Consider the following 19,898-nt stretch of genomic DNA (forward strand, 5'->3'; position numbering starts at 1 on the left):
TCCATCAGCACAGCCACACACATGCTGCCAGGCAGAACTCACCATGTTGACTTCAGAGCTCTGGGAGCCACAGCACTGAAATTCCAGAGCAATCACTCAAACACAAAGCAACTTTAAAGGGAGGCTGCTCTGCTGAATGAAGTTATCTGTAAAAATCCACTACCAAACATCCCAGAAACAGCTATTAACAGAAAGGAAGGTGCTGGCAGAATAGTGAATGATCAAATTATAATAGCTGATGGATCAAGGTGATTTAGTTTCGGCACATCTCTTTTAAAACTTTTTAAAACTGTATTATATTTCTGTTACAGTAATTTTAAAAATGGGTTTGAAATATATCCAAGTAAACTTCCCTGAAATTTTACTTCTTCCAAAACCACTGCTGTGATGTGGCATGGATCTTCCAATTGACATGCTATTTTAAATAAAAGGGAATAGCTCATTAGTTCTTTTCCATGGATTTCATGCCATTAACAAGCTGGAGAGCTCCCACATTGTTACTAGGTATATAAGTGTAGTTATCTAGATACATTTATATGTATGGTACTCTTAGCCATAGGATTTAATTTTAGGTAGTCCTGGCAGCAGCAGAGAGATGCACTCCATGAGCCTCATGGTCCACTTCAACACCAGAAATCCTACAATATGTGTGAAAAACACAGTATAGTCCTCCAAGGAAAATCTCTCCCCCTTCAAGCAAAATTACTTCTGTTTTGAATTAAAGCAAAGGCAGTATGAATTTATGAATTGATCAGACAGACCTTAGGGCTTGTGGAACAGCCCTGGTTGAGATGCTGCAGTGGGTTTTTCCCCAGCCACTGCTGTTTAAGAGCTGCAGAGCCTGCTGCTGCTCTGTGTGCCCCTTTCAGGCAGTGCCTTTTTTATCTGAATGACTCTGCTTGATGCTGTTTACCAAGTAATGACCCAAAAGGGATCCAAAGGTTCCTTTGTGAAAATGTTTACGACATGAAGGAATTTTCTCAACTGGCTGAGTTCTAAAAGTTTTTTTGTTATTTCTTCATTGACACATGCTAATTTTACAAGAACAGTATTGCCACAGTTCAAAGACTTTTCTCAAGGTCAGAACAAGGCAATGGGAAAATGGGCTAAGCAAAATGTACCAGGACTTTTGTTTTTTTCTGTTTGCCACTCAGGCTTTTTCTCATTGGCCCCAGCCCAGTTTGGCAGCTGAGCACATCCTATGAAACTCACAGGTTTTACACCAGTTTCCTTTGGATACGCATTTAGAATCTAAATGTGAATTCAGAAAATTTAGAATTTAGAAGTGTGAATATTTATGCACAAATATATTATCACTCAGTTCTAAGTAAAGCGATAAAGTTTCAAAATACAATTTTTAAATTAAATATTTAATTTTTAGGTGGACTGTGGCACAGCAGCAGCTCAGAGCAGGATGGGGAGGGAGCAGGTGGCCAGGAAAGGGAACTGCTTTTGCCAGGATAAACAAAGTGCTGGTGCAGCCAATGCATCAGAACCGGTGTCCAGCTTTGGGTTCACCTTTGGTCAATGACTTGACCAGAACTGAGGAACAAAATTTAGCAATAAACTCTTCATGGAAATGTCAGAAGCACTATAGTCTTCTAATTTTGTCTTGCGCTTCTTTCTTTTACTTAAAAATCCCAAACAACAACAACCAAATAAAACCCCAAAACGCAGGACAGAGAACTAAAATATCCCCAAGGCAGCTTTCCCTGGCAATGATTTTATTTTGGCTAAGGATGAAATTTCAGATGAAAAGTTCATGCCAAATATTTAAATTTTCTCTTGTTAGATATTTCTGATGCATTTACTAGTCCAAAAAACTTCAGGTAAATTTAAGGCAACTTTAGAAAAATTCAGTTTGGTGTACTTATTTAAAACTAAATAAACCACCAGTTACTTCAAAGCCTTTACCAGGTCAAGCTAAGTCACCACAGTTCAGAACATTTCCTCTTATATTTAAAATTTCACATGCCAGAAGTCAAAAGTGCAAGCTCTGGAATATTTCACCCTTTGAATATTAGACAATACATGTTACACTGTGCTAAATTATCAAAACTTCTAATCCACCCTGTAGAAAAGCCAAGAACAAGCAGCAGCCAAAACCAAACTTTGGAGTTCTAGTGGAGAGCAGCTTGCCTCCTTTGCTTTAATTAGATACAGATATTCCCCATCTTTCCTATGTCTTCGCATCACTAAAATGGCAATTTAAAAGCAAATGGTTTAAGCTGGGCTCACACAGGCTGTAAAGGAGGCTGTGAGACTCCAGAAAGTTAAACCAGAGGTAGTAAATCTGAGCAGTATGGAAGGAAATAAGGAAATTACCTTCTGTATCCTTTTCTATGCCCGCATATTGGTATATGCACCTGCTGAAGTCCACACAGAGGAGGGCAAAGGCTTGGAAATTACCTCTAAGGGCAGAAATGATGGATGCACATCCCCAAAGGGCAGGCTAAGAACACAACAACAATAACAAAGCTTTTCTCTTTACATTTAGAACCAGAGCCTTCTTTTTTATCATATATACAGGGAGATATTGCTCTTTCTCCTCACAGACTAACTGCAGAAAATCATGTTCAGGCAGCCATAAAGTAGGCAGTGAGGGAAGGTTTTCCCATCCTCTGCCCACATTTCCTTCTGAGATATTGCTAAAGCAAATGGCACTTTGGATTAACATTATTTTCTGTCAATCTGAGTTAACATTAGCTTTGCCAAACTGACAAAAGCATTACCCATGGTTGTTTCTAAGTATTCTAAATGGGAATAACCTTCAGCTCCATCCACACCCACAGGAATATCAACTTAAGCAAAACTCTGACATGGGCAAAGCATCTGGGAGAAAGAAACACTTTGCTAGAGATGTTGTCAGTTTAAAAGTCAATTACAGGATCAAGGCAATTAACTAACCAGCTTAACAAAATTAGATCCATAAAACAGATGCAAACTGCTACCCTGTGGCTGCAGTAACCCCTCTGAGTATTCCTCATCTTGATCTGGACACAGAGGGCAAAAAATAACTGGCACCAGTATAAATAAACTTGAGAGTCTCAGCTTGTTTTGCTACATACAATGCCCCAAAGGGCATTTATGACTGTTTGGACAGGCAATGCCATTTTCAACCACCTACAACATGTCTGAGTGTTGATCTTTATGAACTATCATTGTCAATGTGCACTTACTTTTAAAAGAGTAATTTCTTTTTTGCCTGAGCTCAGTCTTTTAGTCTAAGTAGAAATCTATAGAACTAAGTAGAAATCTTTAGCATTAACTGAAATAATATATTTCTATATCTTTTCTGAAATAGCACTTAGGCAAAATTTCTTCCACCTGAAATTGCGTATAATTCTTACCTGAAAATAGGAAGCTAAGCCTTTCCTAATTTTCAAATTTTTCCAGCAATTGCATCTTGAAGCCTTAATTCACATTTTGAAATACTAAAGGGCAGCCATGCTGAAAACTGGACAAGCACAAGTCTATCTACTTCAGTTGACACCCTGTTCCATTTTCATGCTGTGAACAGAGAAGGGATTCTGTGCCACTGAAACCTTCCTGCTTGCAGAGCTCCTGCTGCAGTGAAAAGTTTGAACTAGCAGTGGCTGGGGGAGCTGAAAATGTGTCTGGCACAGTCTGACAGCCAAAGAAACACATCTGGGGGTCAGCAGGGCCCTCCCTGCCATGCCTGGAGCCAGGGCAGTGCCACATCCCTCGCTTGTGCAGGCTCTGTGTGCCTGGCTCTCAGGCACATCCCGTCTGCATCCCACACCATCACAGAAATCCCTGCGCTCCCTGCCAGGCAGAGCTCCACTGACAGTGCCAGCTGCAATCTGTAGGAAGCAGTGTGAATGTTTCCATGAATTCAGTTGGAGATCATATGCTCAGGGTGTGGCCGTGGGAAAGACCAGTGTATCTTACACACGGTCCCTGAAGTGCAATTAGTGTTCCTTTAATTGCAAACAGACTTTTCCATATCCTTTTGCAGCATTCCGCCCTCTCTTACCTGAATGAAAACCAAAATAAAATGCTGTGGATGTTAAAAATGGTACATAAATCAGACACAAAAAAACTCTGCCTTGATAAACTGGAGTCTCACTTGGACAAGAATATCAAATGTAATAAAACATTACAAGTTTATAACAGTTTGTAATAAAACATTACTATTATAGCTACAGCAGAGGAATGTGCATCAAGCACAGTTATTCTGGTCATGAATTGCATACAAATTTTATTTGCACATAAATATTTACATTTAAGGACATTTTCTCCCCTCCAGATGTAATAATAACAATAATATAAAAGGCAGGAAATGTAATGGAAAAATCTCAGTTTTGAGCTTGTCAAAATTGCAAGCAAATGAAAATTTTCCCTGCAAGCATGGAAAATATTATATGGCTTTTAATAGGTGCCCATATTTTCTGCATAATCACATCCTGCATTTATTTTCCTTGAGAAAAATAAACCTCACAGAAGCCTCAGACTGATTTCACACTCCAGAAAAAAAAATCCTTGGCAGAAACAAAGTGCATGGAATTTGATGGGAAGCTTTTATAAGGATGTCTACCCAAATTAAGTTAAAAAAGAATCATTTGAGTCTGTACTTGAACAGAGCAGATCCTGCCATTTTTAAGTCAGTGTCTCAGATATCAGTGCTGAACTCTCAGGCATTAATTTGGCTTTGATGTACAGCTGGGACATCAAACTTGCAGGCATTACTTCCCTCAGACTGAGGTACCAAAATCACTGAGAAATGCACTTGGCATACATTTTTAATTTTTTTCCTGTATTCTTTAACATAATAAGACACCTCAAAGGCTCATCCATTTAATGCACCTGCAGAAACTCCAGACTTGCACCCCTCAAGTGCGACCCTCTCAAAGCTGTATTTGTGCATCCTGTCCCACAGAGCATGTGAAAATTCAAATTCATCTTGCTGAGAAATTCTGCTCACAGCTGCTTGCTTGGCAGAGATCTGACTGGGGAGGGCAGGGACAGAGGGAGGGAGGAGGCAGAGACAATTTTCCAAGCAATGGGGAAAAACAGTGCAGAACTTTCATCATCAATGGCCTTGACACTGCTGGAGCCAACGGAAACATCGCCCGAGCAAGGGAACCATTCACAAATAAAACATCTCCTGCATTTATTTCTATCATGGCAGCTTATGCCAAGCTTCCTTTGGTGAAATCCAGATTTCTCCTGCATTGGCTTCCTCCTGCTGTTGATAGAGCAGGATATTTGCTGAAACAGGCACGTGATGAATGAGATATTCTGAATTAATCAGCATTTATGCTGGAGAGAGAATGGTGTTCTCTTCTGAAGCTCTAAGAACAACTGGCTGTGTTTTTCCAAAGGAGATTACAGACATAGGATTTCTGTACTGAATTCTAAGTGTATTCGAAGTCTTGCTGGCAGGTGAATTCCATACCAGGTACATCTCTTACTGACCCTGTCAGTGATTTTATGGAAGCAAAAATGCCTGGCAATTGATACAGGCCTACACCACAAGAAGAATATTTCATATTAATGTTAACAAGGTTAACATTTCATGAGGTAACTTCTCATTGCCGTAGTTCTTCCAGGATTCCAAAAGAAATAGAAATTTGCAGGAATAAAGCCTGGTTGGTTTCCTCCACAACCAGTAAATACATTTCCCTTTCTCAAGAGGGAATTAGAAAACAAGTACTGCACAAGTCTATTTGGTTAACACTCAGTGATGAGTGTAGGGTACAGAAATCACGAAATCATTTTTATTCTTGCTGTTCCCTTGTGATATCCCAAGCCTTTACTGACTCTGCAGTGCCAAACACTCCCTGAATATCACTCCGAAACTAGTGGCATTTTACTGATGCCATTAGTTATTCCAGATATCATATAAATGTTTTATAGAGCAGGAAGAAAAGTACTTTTAGCCTTGTCTAAGCCAAGAATGGATTAGATAAAAACCCTGATCAAGAAGGACGCTGAAAACTTTATGTGTATTTGGGTTTTCTACTCTAAAAGACATAATTTCCCAAATATTAATTCAGTAAGAGGCTACCAAAATATTAATTCAGTAAGAGATATCAGAAAGCAGCATTTGCAACCACCAGAATAAGTAAAATCCACACTCATGGCCACCAGACAACTTCTATCTTTGTAATCATTGCTGATCCTCAGGCTGCTTCATTACTTCACAAAGCTTTGGAGAACAGAAGGAGATTTTTGATGAGTGTTTTTAAGGAACAGAAAAATTTAAATCTGGAGTGGCCATCACCCAGAGATCTGAACTCTGAACCCCACTTGGCTGGTGATCTCTGAGGGTCAGATATTACATGAAATATGAGATCTGTTGGGAATCAGACTACCAAACTGATAGGGAAGTTCAGGCTAATCCAAATGCAGGAGCCAAGTCAGCTACTGAAAATACATAATGCTACCAATGTAGAATCATTACCCTGTGAAGAAAATGGCTTCAATACTAGCAAGAAAATAATAAAAAATAGCCCTTCAATGCTGTTTCTCCTGTAAGGTCAAAGAGAAGCACCAAAAAAGAATATAAAAGAAAGACAAGAACAGGAGAATTAAAAAAAATTATCCTAAATCAAAGAGCTGAGAGTCAGTTGATATATTCAGTAAGGGCTCTGTGAAAGAACTCTTAAGGCATGTGTGGCACTTACAGACGTATCTGTTGTGGGTGGCATTTTAACCAGCTTCATGTCTGACAGTCTGTGGAATATAAATAAATTTCAGCTTCTAATACAGACATAATTTTCATTCTCTGTAGGAGTGAATACCAGTATGAAGTACAGTGTGTTTAGGATCAGTCCACTTGGATTTACAGTTTTTGAGAAGAACTGACAGTTGTGAAGGCCATAAGTAATAAAACTTTTAATGTGCTGGAGGGAAAAAAAAAGACAAAAAGAAAGGAATTTAAGCGATTTGCCCACCATCACTTTGCACATTGTGTCACAGCTGAGGTTTAAATATTCAGCAATTAGCAATGGATTTATCATTCATTTCTGTTGGGATAGTCATCAGAAGGACTGCAAATAGAGAATAAAATTCCTTGGGTTAAGAGACAACCCAGAGAAATGAAGAGTCAGGAAAATATAAAACAATTTTTCTGCTAATAAATTACCAGTCATTTATCATCTACACCAGTTTTTCACCTGGAGTTGTGAAGTACTGCCTCTGAGAACCAAACTGATACAGCTTCCCATCATGTTCCACCTGCAATTCCAACTCCCAGCTGGAAGCTGGGGATTGCCTACTTGGTGTAATGAAACTCCAGCACCACCTCCCACTGAGTAACAGTCCCCTGCAATAGACAGGATTTGATAAAGGTGGCTGGAATGTCTGATTCTGGTCATCTGTTATCAGCCACATCTGATTGTCCTGATTCCTTCATTACTCCCATAAAACCTAAGAGGGATTGGAAATCTCTTTACACATAACCACAAAGCAATCACAGCTCTGAAGCAGGCCATCCTGACAGGGGACAAGAATGTTAAGGAAGGACAGGAACCATGAGAAAATTGCTTGTCAGAGAATGTATTCCTAGACAAAATTGTGAAAAACACTACAATGTAAGATAGAATACAACTCACCTTAAAATAGCATGTGTAATGTTAGTGCTATTTATCCATTTAACACCACAGACATTCAAAATCCAGCACCTGATAATTACCATTATTGAGGATCAATTTAAAAATCTGCAGACATCAGAGTCAAGCCTTCACTTAGATTTCAAAACACTCAAACTAAAAGTGATTTTGAACAACTCTACATCCGTTTAGTTGGGGCAATTTATACACAGTGTTCAAAGTACACCAAGGAATTCTCAAATCCCTGCACTCCAAACAAAACAAAGGAACTGAATGGGTGTCAACTTCAGAAGCTAACTTGAGCTTTTTAAGTCCCAGCACCACCAACTATTTTGCTCTCCAAAAAATACCCCAGAGACACCTACAACACATGCTGCTGCAGTGGAAATGGACCTGCCCAGCTAATCAGGATCATCTTTTCATTTTTTAATTGACCTTTTACAATAGCAAAAGGTGATCCACACACGCAAATATTGCAGAGAGCACAAAACCATTAGAGATAAACCTCTGTCTCTCATTTTTCTTGCTCAAATCTGCAGGTGGGGTGTTTGAGACCAAAAGATTCTCTAGTACAGCTTCTATTTACACCATGGTTGCACTCAGTTGTGGCTGCACACATTTGCCAGTGCTGCTCCTCACCTGTGTGGGTCAGGAGACAGATCAAGACCAAAGGTTTAATTCCCTGCCTGTAACAGAGCTCCCTGTGCCCTCTGAGATGCCCTGAGGGTGTCAGAGACACTGGCTAAACCTGGCCCTGATGGATCTGCTGAGATCCTGATGGACTGAGCCAGGCCTGGTGGGCTTCCCAGGAAGCAGCAGGTGCCTGAGTGCTGGGTCATCCCATCCCACCCAAACATGCAACACTACAAACCCTTCCCCTACAAACAGCTGAGCTGAAGGAACAGGAATAATAATAATAATTTTTGAAAAAAGAGCCCCTCCTAACCAAACCCATTCCAAAAAAAAAAATCAAATTTAAGATTTGATAAAGAATTAAAACAATTCACTGCACACTGCATGTTTGCATTCTGTTCGGTTTCACTGAAGTCACTGAGTCATTCCATGCCCAGAGCAGAACCAAACAAGTCAGAACCAAAAGTCCTGAGGAAAGGGGGTCACACACACTGGGCCACCTCCAAGTGCTGCAAATAAAGGGCACCTTGCTAAGTACAACTCTTAGAGAAACCCCAGCAAGAGCCAGGAGAGCAGGAGGAATTTTTTTGCTGATCTCCCACCACAGAGCTGACAGCTCACCTCAGCAGGGCTGCCAGCATCTGGAACACAACTGGAGCAGTTTTGCAGTGACTGCAGAGCCCCAGCCCCAGGACAGATGAGCACTGGGGCCTGCCCTTGCTCTGTCCTGTTTACACAGCCCCTTTCTGCAGGAAACAGCTCCTCCCAGGTTGGAGGGACCAAAAGAGTCAAGTGATCTTGAGAGGAGGTGGAGGAAAGGGTGGTATTCCTTCCCACCAAAGATCATTTTTTACTTAAATATCATTCTCTGTTGAGCTCAGACTCTTGTTTCTGAGACCGTAATTGACACTGATGGGCTTTGCCAAGCAGCCCTAAAAACAGCAGCTCTGAAGGTATAACCTTACAAAAACAGTATCCTTCTCTGCTTCCCAAGGGAGCTCAAAGAAATGTATCTTTGTAGAGACAATATTTGGCAAAGAGATTGATATACTCAAGGGGAAATGCTATTCTGCACTGAAATAAGACCAAGCTGTAAATCCAAATAGTCCCTTGAAAAATTAGTAAGTGCTCTCAAGTGTTTCACCACATCTGGAAGAGCTGAAAAACTCAAACAGAACATGCACCAAAAATAAATAAATAGATAAATAAATAAAGTGGATCCAAATTGCTCTGTGAGGTCTAAGTTTTGCTCAAGGTCTCTTCCATGGTGAGTGTTCAGCTGGAAGTTAAGGGCCCAGGAGATTTTTGTGAAAGCAGAAAGGGATATCCTGAGTTACAGGCACCAGCCTAACAATGCAGCTTCCAACAGCCAGGACTGTGTGGATTGTGTCAGGAGCTTCCCTCATTACTGCCCTGTGTGCCCATGGAGTCTTCTTATAATTACACTTTTGCTATCAAAACTGTTCTATTTATGGAAGATTACTACACTTTAAGTAATAGGTTCCTACTCTATAAAAATCAAACGATGACTTTTAATTACTTCTTATTTCTCAATATACTCAGGTAGTGAGCTTTGAAAGGTACACTGTGTAATTCTAATATATTTAGTGGGAAAAACCATTTTCACAATTTGCACAATTTAGGCTGTGGAAAGTCTATTTCTAACTTCACTCTCATTTGTATTTGACCTCTGACTAGTGTAACTTGAAATTTTCTTTATGACAGTCTGTTCTAGGCTTCGAGGCAAAAAAAAAATAAAAATTCTAAACCCAAAACAAAACAAGACAAAAACCTCACCCAGTTTGTATTAAACTCAGACCTATGCATGTCCTGCTGTTTTCTACTATGAAACAGCTGAAATGCATTTCTCTCTGCAACATCCCCTGTCCTGCAGGACTGTGACAGAGTGGAGATGATCACCGTGGGACTGCACTGGTTTCCTGGCAGAGGAGGTTATGACGTACTTGCTGCTCCATCCTAAGGTTTGTCAGCATTCCTTGTCCCAGCTGGATCTGCACCCCAGAGGGACAACTGAGGAATTACTGCAGTGTCTGAGCTGTGGGTTTCAAAATTAGCTGCATTTATGTCCAAGGGATGAAATGCTTCAGTAACTTCTGCGTTATTGCACGTTACTTCCTATTTGTATTGAAGCTCATAAAAGTAAGAAAGCAGAACTGCCTAAATTATAAAGCTCTAAAATTTATGAAGGCAAATCTTTACACTCTTAAGACAAAGACACGTATGGAAGACATTTATGTCCCACACAACAGTTAAAGAGCTACTAACTCTTTAAAACTGTGAAATTCTCCAAGTTCTCTCATTTTTGGTACACCTGGCAGTTAATATGAATTAAAGTCTTTTAATGTCTTTTAATATAGCTGCAGAGACAGACTTGTTGAGACAACTACAAATGTGAGTCTTCACACAGATTTATCATTCTCCCTGGGCTATTCTCACAGCTTGATGGCACACTGGGAACTGACTGCCCCATGCCATTTCTGCAGGGTTACTCCCCTGAAGTGCCTTGTGGTTCGTCAGCCCTCCCTGCCCAGAAGAAACCTGGGTGTGATCCTGGCTCTTCCCTGATAACCTTCTTCATTGCAGAAACTGTGATTTTATTTAATTTATTCTTTCCATACTTCATTGGCCTTTGCACTATCATGAGGCAAAACACAGTCACTGAAATGTAACTAACTTATTGAAGGCATCAAAAATTATTAAAATGCACAATGCTTGATGCTGACATTATTATTCCAATTCCTTGTGGATGAAGGAAGAAGCAAAATTTGAGTAGGAGGAGTGTATTGATCCTGCCCTCAATAACCCAGATGTTCAGAGTGTCTTTGTGCACAGCTCCTCACCATTCCTGAAGAAGTGAAGCTGTACCCTTAGCCAATGCTTAGGGGGCAAATCAGAATTTTGTCACTCTGACAAAATTTTGTCACTTTGACAAAATCTGACTCTGTTTGAGCCACAAGTTTAGTAAAACAAGAAAGAAAGTTAGGGAGTTGTTGTTGATCAAAGCTCCAAACAAAACACAAGCATGCCTTCCTTTCTGTGCTAATTCTAGGAGAAGAAGGAAGTCAACACAATTAATGTTGGATAACTATAAAAATACTGTGTTACTTTATATAGTGCAGCATATAGCTTTCATAAACACTGAAGATGTTACATTCAACTCCTTTCAGTCAAGTCTGGATAATATTATATACTATCTTGTTAGCTAAATGTGTAGTTCGATTAAAGATATGTGAGTCTCAAAGTACTACATAGTTCCCAAGGCCATTAGGGAGAAATTGTTTTTTCTGTAAACAAGTAATTGAAAAATAAATTCAGTTTCTTAAGATGCCATATACATTTTTTTTTTCCATTTCAGGAAGCACCATGCACAGGGTATATACAGAAATCAAAAGGAGGATATGAAAGCTCACTGGTCTATATGTGATTCAAGATGGGAAATCCTATGTCCCGAGAAAAAAGGTTCCAGTTAAATTACACCTGTGAAACAACACTAAGTATTCTAAAATAAATGAAAAGCATGAATTGCATTATAAAATTATAATATCCTGACCTCTGAAATATTCTGATCCCTGAAAACAACATGTCACTGCTAACAAATCAAAAACATCTGTTTCCACAACATTAATTGGTCTTAAGAGCAATTTGTTGTGGAGACAAATTCTGAAAAACTTAAGAATAAAAAAAATCATCAGGATGGGACAGAAGGTAACAGCGGGGAAAAGATTCCAGTATCTGGAAACAAACTGGCACATTTTTTTCAGCTCATTGGAAACCTGGTGCATTTGTCAGTTTTACGACATTCTCCAGCTGCAAGGTACAAGTATTCACAGGACATGGTATGAACATAGAGTATGATCATATACAGACCCCTTGGAACCACTCAAGCCTGAAAATTTCTGGCTCTTATGTTATAAAAGTTACCTAATAACCACTTAAAATTTGTAAAAGCTAAACTAACTCAGTTATGTGCAATAGCCAGGAGCCAACTCACAAATTAGGAGCAAAGGAAAACAAAATCAAGTTCATCAGCAAATACAACCACCTTTGACTTGAGACCAGATTATTAGTAGCTAGTCCTCTCTGACCTGACTTATTTTGGAGACACGTGGTTTCCATGTGTTGTTTCTACTGTTGCAGATCTGCAGACTGGGACATAAAAATTCAGTACAGATTTATAGTAGGTGGGGTGAGATGGTGCTGAGGGCTGGTGCCCAAAGGCTGGGAATGGATGGACAAATTCAGCTCCTCAAAAAAGAAGCTGCTATCAAATAAATATCTGCATAAACCAAGTAGCCTTCTGTATATTTAATGTTTTTCCAAGCCCCATCATATTATGAACAGAGTGCACAGAGGCACAATAATTTATCTAATAAGAGCAATTTGAAACTAAGCTTATGAATGTTTGCTGAATTAAGGATGATAAGAAGATGCTAGTGCAGGTCTCAGTGCGAAAACACTTATCAGTTTACCAAGAGCTGGATTTTCTCCCTCAGAAGTGAATTTATGAATATATCGTATTGTTAACATTTTGTCATGAGCCATGCAACAGCATGCAGGAGCTAGAAAACTACATTTTTCCCCAGAAAAACACCTGTAAGTAAATAATGATGAATTCTAAAAGAGCACCCTAAACCATTCTGCAGCCACAAGTTATGCTGACCAATGCTTTCCCCTCCTCACATTCATCACATAGACAAAGGTTTCCTCCTAAAAGGCTAATTAATTTAAATTTATCAGATTATCAAACTTTATGTAAGGGTAATATGGATGCTAATAAATAAATACAATTTAAACCACACATATCTTATTAGTTTACCTATTACAGACCACAGGAACCATAAATAGGAGTCACTACTGGAAAACATCCATTTGTCCACACAGGTAATGTGTGGCAAATGTGTTTTTCTTTGACTGATTATGTTTACTGATTCCTATCAGTGAAAAATGACAAACATTTCCAGTGAGCTCAATCCCACTTCCCTGAGAAGAAAACAAAAACAAGGAGCAGCACCAGCTGCTTGGCAGGGCTGTGCTGGAATGATAACATGGTCTCAGGGCGCTCTTGCTCAGGCCATGGAATTAATTACTGGTGAGTAATTAACTCAGCCACAGCACTGACAGTTGCTTCACCTTGCCCAGCAAACAGCCTGCTTTGCTCATGCTGCTCTCTGCCTCCACACAGAGACTCCCAGAATTAGCTCTGCATGCACTGCACATCTCGAGCAGTATTAGAACTAAGGAGTGGATCCTGACAAACTATGAAATATGTACGTCTAGAAAGGATTGGTGGACCAGGAAAATCTGACTTACCACTAGCATAAATCTCTGTGCTATATCTACCTGAAACTAAGCAATAAACCCAATTTTATCTAATAATATCCACCCATTAATTCGAGTGAATCTTCATTAGCGATCCAGTTCTAATTAGAAAATTAGTATGAACCATTCTATAGTTCATTCTGCAAAACTTTCATCACCCTCCAATTTAACAGACTTTTGTTCATACGATTACACTTGTTTATAAGAGAATGGAAAATGATAAATCTAAATTTAAAAAAAAAACCAAAAACATTAACATCAGAAGGGGACAAAAAATTACACAAAAGTCCTTTTAGACAAAGTGACAAAGGAAGAATAGCAATCAAAAAAAAAAAAAAAAATTCAACCCAAAAGCCAAAAAAGAAAACCAACGAAACCACACACCCAACAAAGCCACACCACATCAAAGAAAGTCAACCACAAGCTCCGCTGTAACTGTGTGATTGTGTAGATTTCTACACTTCCTTGGATAATGTTCCAGATTTGTTGGAAATCTGGATAGGACTCTCATGAGAACAGGCTTTCTGATGATATTTTAGATACTCCCAGGTTATGAGGCTGCCAGAAGAAACCCAAGAGCAGCCTTTTTCCATAGTAGTTTTGTACTTGGATTCCAACTGCGGCAAAAGAGGAGGAACTGCAGAGATGTGTAAACTTAGACAGGGATCGGTCACAAAACTTTCCATTTTCCTGACCAGGGCACAATATGGTACAGCCTGGATTTTAGGGAAGATGCAAGAGAAGTCTGATTTAATTCAACTCACTTCAGCCATTTCCAGTTTTGGAAAAAGCTTTAATTGGAGCTACTTAAAACAAATGCCTGACAGGAGTCACAGCACTATTCAGTTTGTTACCAAATGGTTTTCTAATGAAGAGCAAGGATTCCTGTGCTGAGCACTGTGCTGTGAGCTGAACAGGAAGGATTCCTGCAGCTTACAGATATGGCTGGTAAATAAAACAGGATGTTGCAAAGGTTACCTTCCTCACACAAAACAAGGGAAATATTGAAGCAGTTGGAAGACTGAGAAAAGGGATCTTCCATCAGAACAACAATAACATGCTCACTACATTTTGGAGGGGGGGAAAAAGCCATGTAACAACTGATTTTCTGTTACTCCTTAATGCAGGCAACAAAACTAGAGGCAGTTTCATTCCTGAAAGCAATGACATAACCACAGCTTCCACACATGTATCTTGCACTTCTTTGCAAGAGACGCAGCTTAGAAAGAGGTGTTGTGAAAACCATGCTTTCATGCAGTCAAGGCAAAATAAGCTAAAAAGTCTTCTGGGAGAGGAGATTCCTAGCTCAAACACCTTTTGTGTTATTGACATAGGTTTGCCTTTATGCTTTGTTTTATTACAACATATACACTCTGGTTTTATGGGGAGAGAACAGGAAGTTCCTCCAGAGGGTTGCAGAAAAGTGGAAATCCTTTATCTAGACATTTGTGGAAACAGCTTTGGAAATGCAGCTTTGGAAAGCCCAAGACTTGGAGCATAGGGAAAGGCATGAAGACACATTTGGTTATTACACAGAGATTGTGGCAGATGAAGAGTCAATAGATCTGAGGAACACAAAGCAGAATGAAAATAATTACTTCCATCTCTTGGGGCATTTACCTTTTCAGCTGGGAATAAAGGTCTAGATAATCTAAATTCCCAGGAGCAGCACTGGTTTGTCTTTGAAAGCTCAGGTTCTGCAAAGTGGGGCAGCAAGGGCAGCTGAATCTCTTCAAACAGAGAAGTTGCCAGATAAGTTGGTGCCCTTCCTGTTGAGCCAAAAGGGCTCCAAACACACAGAATCCATATGACCCATGACATCATCAAACACTGGAAGCTGTTAACCAAATGCCCAGTGCCAGGAAACAACCATCTGTCTGTGACAAACTGAGTTCTTCCCTCTCTCTGGGACTGTAACTAATTTATTTTCTATCAAAGTTTGCTTACAACCTTTCTCTCTCTTCTCTCATCAAAAGAAGCATTTTCAGCAGGCACTTGCAGATTTCCCCTCTGGAAACCCCAAAGAAATTGGTTTTAACCTGCTTTGTGGTTACCTTACTGGAATGATATTTACCAAAAAAACTAGTGCTCTTTGAACTGGTCACTCTCTAGGAAAATTGATGTATAAAATCATCACCTGTAATCCTTTTGTCATGCTCAATGCTCTGAGTATTTGAAAGTTTGCTTAAAAAAGTTACCAGTGGATTCTGGAAATCCACATGTATTGTGGATTTGCAGCTTGGAGCTTTTGAAGTTCAATAAAACTGCTTGCCTTCATCCACATAAGATCATGTGGTGTTTTAGGAGGAACATCTTAACTATTTTTCTGCAGTTAATTGAGACAGAAATACTGTTGATTGGCATTAATTAGTTTCTTTAGTTTATTTTTACACTAAGCAGTGCACATGGCCCTTCCTATACCAAGTGATACATCTTTTTTTTTTTAAATAGATATAACTAACATTAGTAAATAACTACTGAGCATCCTCTGTATCTCACCTTTCAATAGTAGGAGTGCTGTGCACCCAATGTACAAGAAATTTTCAGCATCGCATACTTACTCTTCAATATTTCCTGCTCATCCCTAGTTTTTCCCTCTGCATTTTTAACTGCTCATAAAGGGTTTGCAAACCTTTGTGTGGCATTCACATGCTCTGAACACGACACCTTCGCCCAGGGCTTTTTCTCCTGGGAAGCTGAAACACAGTGAGAGGTCTCAGAGAAAAAGGAAAACAATTCTTATCTCATTTGCTTCTCCTGTGTTTTGCTCATGCCGAATGTGTTTGGAGATTGTTTACCCAAAGGTGATTGCCTGATTGGACTCTGGTGTGAGTTGTTTTGGCTCATTGGCCAATTGGGGCCAAGCTGTGTCGGGACTCTGGAAAAAGTCACCAGTTCTCAATTATTATCTTTTTAGCATTCAGTAAGTATCTTTTCTGTATTCTAGAGTATAATATAGTATAGTATAGAATAGCATAGTATAGAATTCTTTAATATAATATAGTATAATAAAGTAATAAATTAGCCTTCTGAGAACATCGAATCAGATGCATCATTCCCCCTGCCATCAGGGTTGCCTGCATTTACAATACCTTTGGCCTTGCTTTGTGCTTTGGGCATCATCCACACAGTCTCACTAAGATGTGGACTTTGTCAGCGTGCTCCTTGTAACCTGAAGGATTCTCCAGGATTGAAGACTCAAAAGGAGCCAGAGAGCTGAGGAAAAACGACTGGTCTCTAATGAGCCATTTGTCAAAGTGGACAAAAGCTGTAGAGCTTACAAAAGCTTTCAAGGAGCAGCTCTATTTCCAGTGTCCCCCGCTGTCACCTCGTGTCCGTGGACATGTCCCCTGTTCCCTGCAGGAAGGTGCCTGCCGTGGCCCGCTCGCGTGCAGAGGCGCAGCCACAGCCACGCCGAGGGATCCTCGGCTGCCAGACTTCCCCTCTCGGCCCTGCTAACCTCAGCCCTGACCTGCAGTACCCTCAGTTTTCCATTCCTCAGCCTCTCTTACGCAAATATAGCCCAGGATTCCAAATTGGGCTGTGTTTATTCCAGGAACACAAAGACAACCGTTTTCACAGCTAAGAAAGTGACACGTCTTGATAAAAAATTGAGACTTTTCATACAATGCTGAAAACAAATGCAGTTTTCATCAGCATCCCAAATCCCTGTGGACTGGTTTCTAGTCTATTTTTCTAATTCCTGGATCTCTATGCCAAATTCATGTCTTCCCAAGTTCGTCTGAATCCCCTCTTCCTTGAGCTCCTTATTTCACATTAGCTGGAAACCTTCTCCAATGTTTCCAACTGTGCCCATTAGCAGGTGTCTTTCAGGCAGAAAGTTAATTCAACTGCCCACAGAAACAGCCCACAATCATTGCTTCAACTAGGTGCTATTTTCCATCTTTGCCTTTTAAATAAAACTGAACTGATTTGGTTTCCAAGTGCTGCAAACCACGGAAAATATACCAGATGTCAAAAAGCACCGCTGCAAATAAGCTGCTTTCTTTACAAAATTCAAAAGCAACATGTTTTTCTTTTAAATGATCTACCTAAGTTTTCCAGTACAACAGCCCCCTCACAAGATTTTGTGATTTCATTTTGCTATATATCTAAGGCTAATTTTTCAGTTTGATGGTGAAAAACTTCCTTTTTTTCCTTCCTTTTTCACTGATGATAAATAAATACCCCATACTTTAAAAATCCATACATTTATCACAAATATTGAAAAGCAGCTTTCCACACAGCTATTAGAAAAAAACTTCATTTCATCAAATTGACCTTTGCTAGAAAATGAGCAGTTCATAGCTTTACCACACCAATTAATAACAGGGTGCTGACAAATAAAACAAGCTGGTAAATATGAATCTTGTTCATAACAAGATTGCACAAGAAAATATACTGCAATGACCCTGTCTGAACATCCTGTAATAGCCCATTGTTCCTCTCTATTACTGTCATTCAGCAGATTTTTTCAATAGCGGATGCGTGGCAGCGCAGGAACCAAGGCAACGTGGGACTGCACGTGCACCAATCCTGCCCATCCTGGAGGTGAGGAGGCAGCCCTGGCACTCCTGAGCTGCTCACTGCGTGTGGAGATCTGCACAACAACTCCACATCACTGCAGAACTCGAATGAGACAAATAAAAATATTCAGCTCGAAGTGCCTAAGTGGTTTGTGAACTGAGGAGAGAGCAGAATCCTTTTACCTGTCAAGGGTAAATGACAGGAACAACAGGAATGAATAGTGGAAAAATCATAAATTCTGAGAGATCGTGGACTCATTTAGACAATACATGGTGGAAGAAACAGGAGGTGTCCTGTTCCATAGATGAAGAGGAAAGGTAGTAATAAAGATCTTCCAAGTGTGACAGCTGGGTATCTCACCTGCTCTCTGTGTATCTCAGGAAAGATAACTGAGCACTGCAGTTACTGACACCTTAACTAGACCACGAACTGAAACCCAGCATCTGGTTCTGCAGTCTAATTAAAACACTGAATAGACAACTGATTTCATAACCATTCTGTGAATTCATGTCACAGACAAGCAGTGGTTTCTCACCAGTTACAGGAATTCTGCTGTTTATCAAATTCTGACTGGCCACAGGACACTTGAGTGAGCCCTGTCTCTGCAGTGAGAGTCATGCTAAAGGCAACATCATTCCATTTACTGATTTCTTCAGTTCACTTTTCTAAGGGAACAACATTTTAGGGTTCAGACTTTTTTTTTCCTTTGTACATTTTTTATTCCTTCCATCACTTTGTCTTCCTTGCTACCAGGCTTCATTGTTTTACTGTTAACTAGTACTCAAGGAAGGAGGAGTTGGACAATGTCCTGCTTAAAATCTGTGAATATTTAGAAATATAAAAGCTCAGAATTCTATGAAACACAAGGAATAAAGAAATTGTAAAAATAAAACAAAACAAACCAAACCTCTGGCTTAACAATTTCCACATTCCTGTGTGGTGTAAAGCTATTTTTGAACACTTTGGTTTGGCACACGTGCATTCCCCGAGGAAGCTGAGTTATCACCCATAACTCTGTCATGCCAGTTTGTCCTCATTGGACAATATAAACTTCTCTTTCCTTGCCTAAGCTGACTAAGAAAGGGTTTTGGTCCCTAAAATCTGCTTTGAACCAGAGCTCTTTTGGTGCTGTGCACCCTGGAGGTGGCAGCAGCCCCTGCCATGCTCCGGTGCCCCAGTGCCCCCACAAAGACAGCACAAGTACTCTGCCAGCCTTCCAACAAACCCTGAATTACTGCCATGTCCTTCACTGGTCTGTAATGTGACTCTAGGAAAAGCTTAGCATGTCAGCAGACTATTTTATATCCCTGCAGCCCTAAATAAAAAGTGTCCAGTTAAACTACATTGTCTGAATTCTCCCCCTGGATTGCACGCACAGTTTTCAGAAGACGGATCTTCTGTAAAGAAAGAGTTCTACTTGTGCAAGCTCTCCTGAAATAACTGAGGGAGAAAAGGGAGAAGAACACCCAGGCCCAGCAGCTATCCCAGCTGATCATGCTGAAAGGTTAAAAACATCTGAGTGATTTTCCTAGCTATTTTCTAAATGCTGACATAGCACATCCAGCACACAGGGTTGGGGGAACAAAAGGCTCTGAAAGGACCATGCTGGGACTTCCATCATCAACCCAATAATGACACTTTAAAGAGTTGAAGATGGACCAAGATCACCTCCTTTAGTCAGAAATTAAGAATTTCCAGAATGAGAAACTAAAAATACATTCAAATGAATACGACTGTACTCCAGACAGAACTGTTTGAGCTTCCAATTGTAACCACTACTCTTGTTTTAGATAAAACCTACACTGTGATAGCAAATAAATA

The 19,898-nt window shown here is 39.9% G+C and overlaps 1 protein-coding gene across 2 annotated transcripts in view; it reads right to left on the reverse strand.

Annotated features, from left to right (window-relative positions):
- CALCRL (calcitonin receptor like receptor) overlaps positions 1–19,898 on the reverse strand; it is a 63,076-nt gene that overhangs the window by 35,957 nt on the left and 7,221 nt on the right. The window contains exon 1 of one of the 2 annotated variants that reach the window (XM_064718598.1): positions 16,050–16,072. The exons of the other annotated variant lie outside the window; for it this stretch is intronic. The gene's annotated coding sequence lies outside the window, so the exon portion shown is untranslated. Of the gene's footprint in view, positions 1–16,049; positions 16,073–19,898 lie in introns of those variants that run through there. 2 annotated transcript variants of the gene reach the window in all.

This window comes from Zonotrichia leucophrys, chromosome 7 (genome assembly GCF_028769735.1).
Source record: "Zonotrichia leucophrys gambelii isolate GWCS_2022_RI chromosome 7, RI_Zleu_2.0, whole genome shotgun sequence".
NCBI classification, from domain to species: domain Eukaryota; kingdom Metazoa; phylum Chordata; class Aves; order Passeriformes; family Passerellidae; genus Zonotrichia; species Zonotrichia leucophrys.